Consider the following 15,240-nt stretch of genomic DNA (forward strand, 5'->3'; position numbering starts at 1 on the left):
CTTATTACATTTTGTGCTTTATGATTTTCACCAGTTGAACTGTAACGCCACCATAGCACCCTCTGACTCGCACAGACTTTGAATGTGCTGCAAAGAGGCTAACAACCGAGGAAGAACTTTGTCATTTATCTCGCCGTCAATCTGTAATAAATCATCAATAAATGCATCTAATCTGAATGACACATAGTCATTTGATGCATGGTTATCGACTTCATTGGCTAAATGCTGTAACTCTCTAGCTAATTGTGCGCCCGCCATAGTTACTTAACGTTATACACGAAGCAAACGATCAGTGAGTGACGTGACGTTAGTCCAAAACAAGTCAAGAGTAATCGATCAAACGCTTCAATCTACGCTGAACCAATAGTAGGCAAGACCAACCCATCTAATTATCATACAAGACACAGAAAAGTAAGAATAAATACAAGAATAAATAAATAAAAGTGGAAATAAATACATGCGATAATAAATAAATATAAAAATAAATAAACGTATAAATAAATAAATGTAAAAATAAAAGGAAATGATAAATAAAATAATCTAAAAAAAATAATTAAAAATGGACACAAAAAATAATAAATCAATTTAAAAAATGAAAAGAAAAGTTAAAGCTAAGATCAATAATAGCTAAAACGAATTATTTTGTTTTATCAAACCATTCATTCCTGTATTTATTTTCATATTATTACATTTATTCGTTTATATATTTATTTATTTATACATTCATTTATTTATAATTTTTGCAGGTTTAGTCCTCCATAGACCAACACCACACCAGAGTGCTTGAAAACAAACGTCTAAACTCCACAGTTCAGACCATACACATACTATTTCATATCTTGTCTCCTAATTTTAACGTCCAAGCCACATTTTCTTTTGTTTTCCTCTGTGGGCAATAGCAGTCCAGCGTTCGGAGTAAGGATGATGTGGTTTGTTCAGGAAGTGAGACTGACCTTTGGCTTATCCTTATGGCGAGGTCCAGGGTCATTTGTCGAGCAGGCAGCTGGGAGAGGAGCCCAAATACTTGTGAAGATATACACACTTTGGTCAAGATGTCAAACACACTCTGGTGTATTACTAAGGACAAACTCAGTAACCTGGCCTCATATTTCATGGTAAACAATGGGTACCAGGAAGATCAGAGCTTCTATGAACTATTCAAAGCACTTCAAAGCATTCATAAGCTTTTCAGTTTTTACTGCATGACACTGATCAGGCAACCCAAATTTCAAAGTTGTTCATTATTTCAAAATTATATTTATAATGAAAAAAACATACTTCAGCTGGCAAACAATGGCAAATGTCAACCATTGATTTTTAGATTTGTACATTGAAGATTTGCAAAGCATTCTCTCCAAAGACCCCTAAACACAGGAACAATACCGCCTCTATGAGAGAGTTCATACACCCACTGTTAGACTCATAGCCTTAAATTCCCAAACACATGACATTTCATAGACTTTGGCTGGGTCACGTTTTGGCTAGCAATAGGCTGTGCTAGAAGCACATGACCGACTATAGTCCACAAAGAGAACTCAGCACATTCAACATCTCACATGATGTCACATTGTGGTGTTTGCTAAGGTTAGAAGACTCTGAATTTTTTTTATTTACCTTAAACGTTTAAATATAAAGACAGAAGTTCTACGTCAGAAAGTTAGTGAGTTACAAAATAATGTGACAGAGGGCAGCACTCAATAACATTAGACCAGTCGAAGGTGTTTAGCACAATGTGTGCTTTAAAGTCCCCCTGTGGTGAAAATCATGTTTTTAATGTTGATGTCTATGTTGTGTTTTTAATATGCTTTAAGGTAAACCATGTGCACATTCATCATTTTAAACCATTGTGGAGTGTTTTCTCCATAAAACCGCAGTTTACCAAAGACAGTTAAATGATGTCATAAATTATTATATTTTATTATATAAATATAATAAAATAGCTACTGTCTTATTTGTTTCTATTTTTATTGATACTAAGGAATTTATGAGAAACATCTAAGCAGTAAAATACTCAACATAATTTTGGAATAGGGGTCAGTGACAAAACAGGGTTGACAAGATGAGAAAATCAAAAGTCCTTTAAAAACTGGTGTTAAAAGCATGCCTCAGATATTTTAAAATATACTTGGTGTATTAATGTTGATTTTGTGTAATTACAAATAACATTTGCACCGTTTTTATAAAAGTTAAGACTGAATGTCAAATGGTGTAACTGCCAAAGAATGAAAAATATTAAATATTGTATCCACCTAGATGGAATGTAAACATACTCATAAAAATAAATAATTTATTTTAAAATATCACACGAAAACATATTTTATTTAAGTCATCCCAAAATAAAAATTTTAATGCGTTTTTGCAACATTTATTGGGACATATGCTGAAAGCACTTTTGTTTTCTAAATGATCTTGGACAAATTATGTAAAGATGGCTAAAAAACATATTAATTCTCTAAACTAGATGCTTATCTTTTATTACACATACATTTTCCTATATATAATTATATTTTTATGAAAAACACTGGTTACGCCAAACTGACACTAACCAGTTGCTCCACTTGACCATGTTGCTTCTAGAGCCAAAGGCCATTGTTTGTTGAACACATTAACACTGAAAATCAAGCATGATGGTCAACAAGTTAAGCTGAAGTGGTTTTATTTTTCTTAATGCTGAAAAAACATCTGATAACAAGAAATCATTGTGTCTGGTAGTGTAACTACAGTAAATTGGTTAGTTCAGGGTGAGAATAAAAATTCTGTCATGAATTAATTATCCTCAAGTGGTTTCACAACCGTAAGACCTTTGTTTATCTTCAGAACACAAATTAAGATAGGTTTAATGAGATCAGTCATTGTGTTACATGTATACGTTTCCGTCTCGCTAATGCTTTCATGCGTGCATTCGCGTTAATAACGTCCGTTTATCCGGCCCGCGCGTCAATTACGGCCCCATACATTAGCGGCCCATCGGGAAAAGTTGCGATACTACTTATGGCCGGTCTGCCCCTCGTCGCAGGCCATCGGTGGGACGGCCGTTCTGGACTTTGACAGAATGTCCTACTGGTCAGTCCGCCCCTGTATGAACCGAGAAGAATATTTTTTGCGCGCAAGAAAACAAAAACAATAACTTTATTCAACAATTTCCTGACTTCTGCACCAGTCTCCAACACCCGTCCACAAGACGACCCGGCGTATGTGTGTAGTCTTATATTGTATTAATGATAAAATATCATAAATGTAATAATTTACTGAATTTATGTTCAAATGTAGACACCCACTTCATTCTGCTACGTTATTAAATCATACTGTATGTATATATTACATTATATTACGTGATGTTATATATAGCTTAAACTTTAAAATGAATGGAATATAAATATGCATTAAAGCTGAATATTTCAACTAATGTTGAGCAACATAATTATCTGATTTATCATTATTTATCTTTAATTCTGAATTTGTGGATAAAGCACCACTTTCTCAAAAATCATTACATCTTGAATTAGCATCATAAACTTGTAATATTTGACTAAATTGCCCCCTAACAGAAAGGTTTGTGATACAAGTCCAATGGCGTAACCAGTTACACAGGCATAAATGGACACCTATGTAAACACATAGGGCCTTGATGGGAATATTTTTTAAAGTTTATACTCATTTTTATAATAATGATGAATTATTAATATATCTTTGGGGTCATACCATTTGACATGTAGGCCTGTCATGATTCTGCCTCATCTTGTCATGCTTTTTTTGGTCTAGTGGCAGAATCATGACAGAGCCTCATGTTTTGTGTGGAGAGAGACATATTATTGTTTGTTATGACATAACAGTGATCCAGCCAGCATCCAGTCCTGTCCGGCCAGTGTCCAGTCCTGTCCAGCCGGCACCCAGTCCGGTCCTGATAGTGTACCTCTACTATCGATATTTTTTTTTAAATCATGTCATATACATATTGCCAAAAGTAAGTGGAAGCGAGCATGGTGAAAAATCTAAGAACGCTTCGAGCTCTCAATTCAATTCAATTTTATTTATAAAGCGCTTTTCACAATGTGGATTGTTCCAAAGCAGCTTTACAGGAGAAAATAAGAAAAACACAGAAAGGTAAAACACAGCACAGTGCATGGTGTTTATAGACCAAGCAAGATCATTATAATAAATAATATCTAATAAATAAATGAATAAATAAATAAATGCAGTCTCCCGGTGAGCAAGCCAACACTGCACTGCTCTGCTGTGGCGAGGAACCCAAACTCCAATGATGAATAATGGAGAAAAAAAAATCTCCTCTGCGTGTCATAGCTGCACTCAGTGACCCGACCAAGCCACCGGAGCAACTGTCCACGAAGAACAGGGAGAGCCCACGAGCTGCGACCCAGGAGAAGCCCCACCGCCGACCGCGATCAACAACAGACAACAGAGGAACAACCAGGGAAAAGTAGTAATGGCATAATTAACTTTATTCCTCTGTTGTCCGACATCGACCACAAAACAAGACCAACCAGACCAGACCCACACAGTCCCAACAAATGAAAAGCCCCGAACCACAACCAACAAGCCCCCCCACTCCCTACAACACCCACCCAGCTACCTCCAATCAAAGTCACTGAGTGCAGCCATAACTTCAAACTGCTGTCATGTGATGTAAGTTTAGCATTAAATACCAAGTATTGTAAATTTAGCATTTATGTGACAGGTAGTCCGTCTTTGCTCTCGGTTGGGCTCTCAGAGCTGATGTGTGGGTGTGCTTTGGTTTTCAAAATAAGTAATGGTGTAATGAGTTGTATAAAATAATGCTGTTTGTAGGCTTCGCAAGTCATGACACAAGTCACTTGGCTACTGCAGTGCATTAGACAAAAAGTTTATTAAGAAAAGTAACAATGATATTTATTTAAAACCAGGGGTTTTATACTGCCCATGTTCAGTGTTTTAACTGTAATGCACCACAACAGCCAAGTGACTTGCGTGAGCCACCTTATTCCCCTGTGCTACCCACTTGAGGGGTGCAATCCACAGTTTGAGAACCCAAACCTCTGATCTAAAGGTCCATGCATCGCACATCATTGCCACTCTGCAGAGGTAAGGGATGTTTTTACACTTATCCTTACAGAAAACCCCCGGTGGTGCACAGCATGTTGTATTTCTAGCTCTACTTTTTACATTTTCTATTTAAAGTATTGCAATATATCGCAAATGTGTATCGTATTGAAATACATAGCAATATATTGTATCGTGACCCATCTATCGTGATATGTATCGTATCGGGAGGCACTTGCCAATACACAGCCCTAGTTCTAAGCCATCTGGACTTCCACCCATAGACTCTTGTGTTCCCCCATCCCCCTCCCCTGTTTTTTTTTACTTTGTCACCCCAACCCAAGTGTCATGTTTGCCTGTCTGCCATTGATTTTATTTGCCATGTTTTGCTGGTTCTTGTCATTGTTACAGTCTGTCTCGTCTTGTCTGTCACCTTGAGGAACACCAGGATGTCGTTCCTTAAGGGGGGGGGCTTCGGTCATGATTCTGCCTCATCTTGTCATGCTTTCTTGGTCTAGTGGCAGAATCATGACAGAGCCTCATGTTTTGTGTGGAGAGAGAGATATTATTGTTTGTTATGACATAACATGCGCTCTCTCCGGTCTCGTCTCTAGCCCCGTCCTTCTCGTTCCCTCGTTTAGCTGTCCATTAGTGTTTCATTCCCTGCACCTGCCTTGTGTTAATTTACCCTTGTTAGCCTCCCTATATTATGCCCTCGTGTCCACTGTCCTGTGCTTGTTCGCACTGCTTATACAGCCTGTTTGGCTATACTGCCGTTTTGGCCTGTGTTGTATGCCTTGCCTTGTTCATCGTCTTGCTGTTCTTGCCTTGTGGAATTACTTTGCCTTGTATGTCCCCACCTGTTGGTTTACCCTGCCTCGTCTACTTGTGCTTTACGTTGCGTCGTGTTTGTTATTTAGTTAGGTTCCTGATATTACCATAAGTCTTGTTATCCTGTTCCCTTGTTTTTTTTTGTCCCCCACGTGGGAAGTGTTTATTTTCAGTTTGTTATATTAGTCCTGTTCATGTTTTACCCCAACGTGGGTTTTTGTTTTGCATTCATGTCAATAAAAGTCTTGTCTTTGTACACCGCTGCCTGCAATTGGGTTCTTCCTCTTTGTCATCCACCAATCACCCCCCCGGTCGTAACAAAGGCCTATACCTAAGAATACCTGACCATACCCTTAAAATGTCATATTAAAGTTGACAAGAGTGTCTAACCTTTGCATGCAGCAGTTAGTGTCACCAGGGTTTCTTCTCTGTGATTTTATTTATTGTCACTTGTCGTCTTGCACAAAATTAAATGGTCTTCTTGAATGGTGGTTACACCACCTTGACATTTCATGACTTTGACTTGATTCAAATGATTCCCCAAATTAATTATAATATCTAGTACAATGGTGTTCCATTTACTATTAAAAAGGACTAATGTAAGATTATGCCAAACTAGCTTATATGGTGTTTTGGTGAGAATTTCACCTTTTTTTAATACAAGATGAATTTTTTTGGTATTAAGTTTTTACCGTTATACCACAGACATTTCTGCAATCATTCTCCAATTATTCTCTGAATTAAAACCAGAATTTCAGTCTTGGTCCTCAGAAAAGAGAACGTATGCAAGTAATTAGCAAATTTCTTTTACACATTTAACCCTTTTAAATGTTATTAAATTGCAGGGACACACAAAAATTAGTTTCACGGCATTGACTCAAATATGAGTAAGAATAAGAAAAAAACAGGCATTCGCATACTTATCACCCACACTCAATGAGTAACTCGATTAGCTGCTTTAAAACAAAACAAGACATTTAAAATGTATAACCACCTGTGGTGGGTTTCCCGAAACCTTCTTAATGCTACGTCATTCTTAAGAATATATCGCTACCAGTTAAGAACAACATTGTGATACAAAGGTTTCAGGAAAACCAGCCCTGGACAACACACACAAACAGAATTGCACTAGCTGGCATTCTTGACCCAGTCTGTTATTTGTGTGCATGTGTTCATGTGCATGTTTTGTTTGTACAACTCATGCAGATCTCTGGATGTTAAACCAGCCCCCATATGCAGAGGTGCTGACATTGCAAAAGCCAGTCCCGCTAAGAGGATGCTTCAGCGGTGAGGTATTACCACACTCTTTAAACATATAAGCACTCACACACACAAGGTGTAAATACGCACACAACCACATATGTACAGAGATGCACACATCCATCAACATCTGTGCCACCCTGGTGTAGCGAGATGTTTTCAAAACAACACTAGCAATGATTAAGCTGCATGTACAGTATATACATATACATGCATATACAAAAAATTGAGCATAAAAAAGTGTAACTAGTTTAAAATATGTGAAAACTTACCAGTACCAGTAGGACTGGTTGCATCTTTCTCTGGCCTTCACATCCTGCCGCTGGTAGACCGAGCGATACCTGTCAGCACAGAAGACATAACAAAAACACGATTACTGAAATTACGGATCAGTGTTTGCAGACGGAAGGATGCTGAAGAAAAGACAAAAGACACAAAGTCCAGAAGAAATGGAGCAGAGGATATAGCAGATGTGTTAGGAATAGACATCAAAGTAATGACGCACTGCCCAACTAACATTATGGGCTGCATGTGTCTGCAAAATCAATGCAGATGGGTCACAAAAACACAGAGAAGGATGAAACTCTGCTGATTTAGTAAGTCTTTGTTGGAATAAAAACACTCCATAGGAGAGAATGAACGTATCAAATGTGTTTTATAAAGTGACAGTGTTTATAATATTCATGAAGATAAGGTAAGTACATGATTGACTCAGTAAAGGTCAAACCAATATTTCCTCTCGTGCATGGGTTTGGTGATGTAAGTCACGTGTCTTGATAAATGTGCATAGGGTGGGGACATCTTCCAAGTTATATTTTCCCCAAAATCAAAGGCAATAATTTAGTGAATGAAACTATAATTTGCTTAAAGACAATTTGAGCCTTTAAGACTTTTTTAGTGCATGTTGATGCCAAAGCATTGTGCACTGTTGAATGTGTGAATTTCCTGTCTGAGGCAACAACTCTATGACACATGACAAGTGCTGCAACAATAACGATAACTAACTGTGCATCAGTGTTGGCAAAGCATTTATTAGTTACCACACAGATGTGCAGGTTTATTCATCATTTCTGCTAAATCCCTGAAAGACACTCTTTCCTGAAACTTTGTGGTGATATGGAGGAATCTGGATAATGGCTGTGTGGTAAAATGCCGTAAAAAATTAACAAGCATCTGCTTAAGACATCCAATGTAGCCCCGAACATGTCAGTGATTTTTTTCTACAAACTAATAAATCTGGCAGGACGAGAGTAAGTACCATGTCATCAAATTGTTTTAGGCCAATTGATAGTGACATGCATCACAGGCATCTATGGACAATGGCAGACACCAACCAAAACATGGACCATCTGCTCTAATAGTTTTATAATACTAGTATCATTTAATATACTAAAAAACATACATGGGATATTGAAATTTTAACATGAGATTGTTTGAAAATGGACTTGACTGTGCAAAATAAAACTGTTCAGTTCATGTTCTGATCAGTTGTTAAAATTATTTTAATAATTGGCTTATAGGTGCTGTGTGTATTTTTTTGGAGGATCTATTGACAGAAATGCAATATATATACATAACTATGTCTTCAGAGGTGTATAAAGACCTTACATAATGAAGCGTTATATTTTTAATACCTTAGAAGGAGATATTTCTAGCTACATACACCGTGGGTCCCTTCACTCAAAAAAATGTTCATGGGCATTCTTTGTATGACCATAAATTGTTCATTTTAGATAAATTACAATACCAACCATGACAGAACCTCTTGTTTTATGTGGAGAGTGGCGTTTTGTCCCTGTGGCCAACATATTCCACTCTCCGGTGTCTTGTCTGTGTTCCCGCCCTTTTGTATCCCTCGTTTTGACTGTTAATTAGTTCATGCCCCACACCTGTTCCCTCTTGATTTGTCCCCTTATTTATTGCCCCTGTGTTCTCTGTCTTGTGTCGGGTCATTGCACTGTGTTGTGTGGAATCATGACAGAATGACCCGACCATTTTGGACCCAGCAGACAGAGGGATCTCAGCAGGAGGGGTCGATGCCGCCAGACTCCCTTCCAGGGTTGAATCCGCCAGACTCCCTTCGAGGGTAGAGGCCGCTGGGCTCCAGTCCAGAGTCCGGACCGCCGGACTCCCTTCCGGGGTCGAGACTGCCGGAACCCCATCCAGGATCGAGACCGCCAGCCTTCCTTCCAGGGTTGAGGTCGTCGGATTCCCCTCCAGGGTTGAGGCCGCCGGTGTCCTGTTCCCACTGCAGATCCCTGCCGGCCTCCCAGCTGGTGCCCAGGCCTGTCGAGTCGACTCTGTTTGTGTGTTGTTTTGTCCTTGTTTGCTGCCCAGCTGCCAGAGAGCGCTGCCCAGCCGTCGGAGATGCTGCCCAGCTGCCAGAGAGCGCTGCCCAGCCGCCGACATCCTGTCCTGTCGTGTCGACTTCTAGGTCTGCCCAGCCGGTGATAGTCGGCCTCCCAGCTGGCCATCCAGCCGGCGCCACGTGTTGTCCAGCCGGCCATCCAGCCGGCGCCATGTCCAGTCCAGCCTGCCGTCGAGCAGGCGCCATGTCCAGTCCAGCCGGCCGTCGAGCCGGCGCCCTGTCCAGCCGGCCATCCAGCCAGCGCCATGTCCTGTCCAGCCGGCCATCCAGCCGGCGCCACGTGTTGTCCAGCCGGCCATCCAGCCGGCGCCATGTCCAGTCCAGCCGGCCGTCGAGCAGGCGCCATGTCCAGTCCAGCCGGCCGTCGAGCCGGCGCCCTGTCCAGCTGGCATTCCAGCCGGCACCATGTACTGTCCAGCCGGCCAACCAGCCGGCGCCACGTGCTGTCCAGCCGGCCTTCTGGCCGGCACCATGTACTGTCCAGCCGGCCAACCAGCCGGCGCCATGTACTGTCCAGCCGGTCCTCCAGCCGGCGCCATGTCCAGTCCAGCCGGCCGTCGAGCCGGCGCCATGTCCTGTCTAGCCGGCCTTCCAGCCGGCGCCATGTATTGTCCAGCCAGACTTCCAGCCGATGCCATGTACTGTCTAGTTAGCCTTCGAGCCGGCGCCATGTCATTGTTTGGACTTTTTTTTTCTATGTATCACGTTTTTGGTCGTGTTTTGTATAGTTATGTTTTTTGTCACAGTCTGTCTGTCTTGTTTGTTCCTTGAGGAGCATCAGGATGCTGCTCCTTAAGGAGGGGCTTCTGTCATGGTTCTGCCCCACCTTGTCTTGCTTTTCTTGACCTAGTGGCAGAACCATGACAGAACCTCTTGTTTTATGTGGAGAGTGGCGTTTTGTCCCTGTTGGCCTTCCACTCTCCGGTGTAAAGTCTATGTTCCCGCCCTTTAGTATCCAAAATATTGAATGTTAATTAGTTCATGCCCCACACCTGTTCCCTCTTGATTTGTCCCCTTATTTATTGCCCCTGTGTTCTCTGTCTTGTGTCGGGTCATTGCACTGTGTTGTGTGGAATCATGACATTACATAAACAGACGTCCTTTTGTTTCTTTGAAGAAATATAAATCGTCCAGGTTGTACATGTAATGAGAGTAAAGTTACTTGGATGAACGTGTGGAATTTGAGGTTGTGCCCCAAACCCTAGGCATTAAATTTGATTACCATAAAGTGTCCATTTTAGATCAATTAAAATATTACACATTTATAAACATGTATTTTTATTTCCTTGAAGAAATGTAAATTGTCCTGGTTGTACATGAAATAAGAGTAAATGTGCTTGAACTAATGATTAAAAATTGAATTGGTTTCCTGATCCGCCTACCTCGCATGCCTGTGAGTGAAGCAAGGCGTCCTAAACCAACCGCCAATGCGAGTCCATTTCAATTTTGTGAGTATTTAAGATGTGTCCAGCAAAAAAATGCGGTTTGATTGCTAATTTGTTTTCGTTAAAGTGACTAAGTTTAATCTGTTGGCATAGTACAGTTTTAAACGGAAAACTTTAGCGCATGTGCTTAGTTAAGATTGCTACAGGTCACAGTATTACGAATTTTAAATGTGAGAAATTCTCCTAGTGTCGGTATTATAAGTGTTTAAAATCGCGACCATGAATTTAAGTTTTTAGCTATTTAACATGCTCGTATTTATTAACAATATGGTCAAGTAAATATACGCATTCATAGCTAACCAAATGTCTTTTTATTTATTTGAAGAAATGTAAACTGTCCTGGTTGTACATGACGTGAGAGAGTAAATGTGCTTGAACTAATGATAAAAAATTGAATTGGTTTCCTGATCCCACCTACAGCGCATGCGTGAGAGTGAAGCGAGGCGTCCCGTGCAGGAAAACCGACCGCCAAAACGAGTCAATTTTAATTTTGTGAGTATTCAAGATGTGTCTAGCAAACAATGGTGGTTTGATTGCTAATTTGTTTTCGTTAAAGTGACTGTGTTTAATCTGTTGGCATAGTAGTTTTAAAGGAAAAACTGAATCTGAAAGTGCACGTTCCCTTATTCTTCTCTGATGACATCAGTTACAGCTATAAGAATATACATAAACTTTTCTCAATAACAAATGTTAACTCCCTTTCAACTGTCAGTCTGCTGCAAGTTCCATTTCAGAATGAAATGGGATTTTTTCATACACCCAATTCATTTTCAATGGAAAAAGCCATGCCCACAATTTTTCTCATTACCACTTTAAAGTTTTCAGGGACCTGAATTTATATAGGCTAACGTTTTTGAAACATGTTTTTCTCCTTGTTTTCTAGGTGTAAATGTGGACTTGCAAAAAATGTGATTTATCAGTAGGCAGTAGGTACCAGTTATTAAAACACTTCAAGTTAATCCATGGTCGTTATGGTCGCAGATACTGTATATTAACTGCATTTCTTATTACCAACATATACACTGTTGCTGTTATATTTGCTGTTGGCCTGTACTGTATTAACTGATAAGATTTTACTATTGTGTTATTTAATTAGCAAGTAGTTTATACTGTTGCTGCAGACAGCTGCAAAGTTTCATAATTCTGTGAATCTAATGCTTTTCTGAGATGGAAAGATTGTTGAAGTGTAAAATTTCTCTATTTGCAATGATTGTGTTGTGAGAGGTGGAATGGTGCTGTAGTGTGTTGTAACTCTCGAAGTTAAATTTATGAAATTAAAATGATTTTTTTATTGTATTGCTATTGTTTTTGTTGTTTATATATTACATATTCATACAGATTATAAAATAAGCACAATCTTGCAGTAGTGTAATACAAAGGCAAAAAATACTTATAATGCGTAAATTGGTATATTTTTTGTATATATTTTATGGTATATTATATGTTGGTATATTTTGTGGTAAAAACAGTGACCGTTTTGTCTTAACTTACTTGAAAGTTACATTGATTTAAGGAAAACACTTTAGTTTAATGTAATGCAGATACATTTGATTTGTCAATGTAATATAGGAAAATCACATTTGTTTAATGAGTAATTCAGTTTTATTACACCCAACAGACATAATTAGATATAGTTATATCAATGTAATACTTTTATGTGGAAACTTTGCCACACAAATAAATTACGTTCAACTAATGAGGTTTTTTATTACTCTATGAACGTGATTATATATAGTTATAGAAATGTAGAACTTCTGCATGGAAATTTGCCACATGATTAAATTACATTTAACTAATGAGGGTTTTTTACTCATTGAACATGATTATATATAGTTATAGAAATGTACAAATTTCATGTCGAAATTTGCCACATGAATAAATTACGTTCAACTGATGAGTCATTTTTTTGAGTGTTGCATGGAATTCACCATGTTGTTTCTACAGTAGCCCTAAACGGACAAACTGCTCTACAGTGCGCTTCATAAATACGTTATCTTCTTCAGCAAAGATGCGAAAACGTGACAACATCTTAGTTCTGTAAGCCTCCATAGTGCTTCGAAAGGGAGGGGTGAGCAGTGGAGTGAGCCGTTGGTTGCAATTCACAATCTCACCACCAGATGTCACTAAATTTCACACACTGGACCTTTAAAGGCAGCCATAAAGTTTACTATTAAATAACATAGTGATTTTTCCAGTCAACTCCTCAGGGACCCTTTTCCAAATCCTAAATAAAAATGAATAGTGAGCTAAATAAAATAAAATACTCATACAATGATGATAAAAACCGGCTGGGTGTGAGAAAGAAATGCACAATATGTATATACACTTACTGTATATATACATAATAAGTGTATACACTTCCCTCAGGGTAAATACTACTGACAAAATGAACTCTCAGATTTAATGAAGTGGTTGAAAATCTCCAGTTTTATTGACAGACTACTGAGATAAGGAAGGGATGAGATCATTTCGGTTGTTTTCTATGTAAACATAAGGGGTCCCCTCACATAACATTGAGACATGACTGAACAAGCCAGTACTGCCAAACGCACAGACTCATATGTGGGTTGCATTATGTGCAGTTTAATACAGTCATGTATTAAAAATTCTATCTCAATTTTCTTTCTCTGCAAGTTGTAAATGGTGCCACTTTTATCTTCAAGTGCTCCTTCAAGGTAGCATGTAAAACATTTGCGGACAGTGTCAACATTTAAACGTCAGGCTTTTCAAAACTTTAATGAACAATAGTAACCGGAGGAAAAAAATCTTTTAACATCATTTTATTTTTCTCAAAATGGTGGTGTCCTGAGCTGTATGCTCTACTGTTGTCTTTTTTTTATTTCACCACAGAGTCAGTGAGACTTTTCTAAGCAATGAAGTTTAAAGAACAGGGTGGCTGACCTACTGTGCAAACAATTTACAATCAGGTCAAAGGCAAGTCAAACATAGAGAGAACAGTCATTTCCTAATAATTGAGGAGAGATGATGCAATAACATTATGGGGCCACTTCCCTCAGACCCCAGATCATTATGACACTGTATATCATCTACTCAGTTGTTTTACACTGTTTGAAGTGTCTTTTATTTCTAGACCAGCACTCTAACTAAAAGAGACAATCCATTTCATGCACTGTAGCTAGACAAATGCACTGTCACAACACTCTGCTATAATACCCTGGTGAAAAAGTGTACAACAATAGCTTAATAAAGTTCTGAAAGTGCTCAGTTTTCACACACTAACTTGGTACCTACATTCTAAAAAAAGGTGCTATATAGCACTAAAAGTCGTTCTTGGCTCGTAATCATAGGGGAACCACTTTAAGTGCTATATAGCACCATAACTTGGTGCTTCTGTTGTTCTTCAGCGGTTCTTTGGGATGACTGAGGTGCTATATAGAAGAAGAACCATACAGCACCGCTTCAGCTCTGAAGAACCACTGAAGCACCAAATTATGGTTCTATGATTACGAGCCAAGAACCACTTTTAGTGGTATATAGCACCGTTTTTTTAAAGATCTAAGTGTACTCGACTGTGCTATTTTGAGACACCATTTGTAGAAGTAGGAAAAAACGATATTTTTAATTCAAAAAGCACAAAATTAACATGTGGCAATAGAGCACTTTAAGTACATTATGGACGTGTTCTTAAATGTACTTTCTCTACTTGGGCAGGAAAGTAAAAACATCTAAATAATCCCATATTGCCATATGAACAAACATAGATTTTTTTAAATAAAGCAATAACATTTCAAATGTTTAATTAAAGGTTTGTAGTAAAAAAATGTTTATGACCATTCAATGTGTACTATGTACTTTTAATTGTGCACTGGAGGCTGTGGCACTACATAAAGCTCTTTCAATGAAAACAGCTGTGTATATTTTCTCAATTCACCCATTATTGGTTAAAAGTGTTGAATTCAGTTCAATCGATTTGAATAGCACTTTTTAGACATTGCTCGAAAGCAGAATTAGAACAATTGTAAACATAAAGTAAAAAAATGACCCTACAATCACCAGAGTGAAGTCCCTGAGATGTTTAAAAAAAGAACAAAAACTTAGATATTTGCAAATGTGGATCCAGCTTGCAGAGCTTCTGAAGAGTCCTGTCTTTACACACACTCTGCAAGATGAAGTGCCCTTATCAATCCACCACATTCCTGTGTCCACACTGAGTAATCAGAAAGCCAACAATCTGAGTCTTGAGTGACAAAGACAGGGAGACATGGGGGAAGTGAGGAAGACCAAACCATCTGTCAATTTCAGTGTCAGATCAAGTGCTGTCAGAGAAGCCGATGTTGG

At 38.8% G+C, this 15,240-nt stretch overlaps 1 protein-coding gene across 1 annotated transcript in view; it reads right to left on the reverse strand.

The window, feature by feature from the left end:
* Positions 1-15,240, reverse strand: part of septin9a (septin 9a) — a 75,266-nt gene that overhangs the window by 57,755 nt on the left and 2,271 nt on the right. Inside the window, exon 2 of the mRNA XM_057345857.1 lies at positions 7,401-7,469. The gene's annotated coding sequence lies outside the window, so the exon portion shown is untranslated. The remainder of the gene's footprint in view (positions 1-7,400; positions 7,470-15,240) is intronic.

Source organism: Triplophysa rosa, linkage group LG11 (genome assembly GCF_024868665.1).
Source record: "Triplophysa rosa linkage group LG11, Trosa_1v2, whole genome shotgun sequence".
Lineage (NCBI taxonomy): Eukaryota > Metazoa > Chordata > Actinopteri > Cypriniformes > Nemacheilidae > Triplophysa > Triplophysa rosa.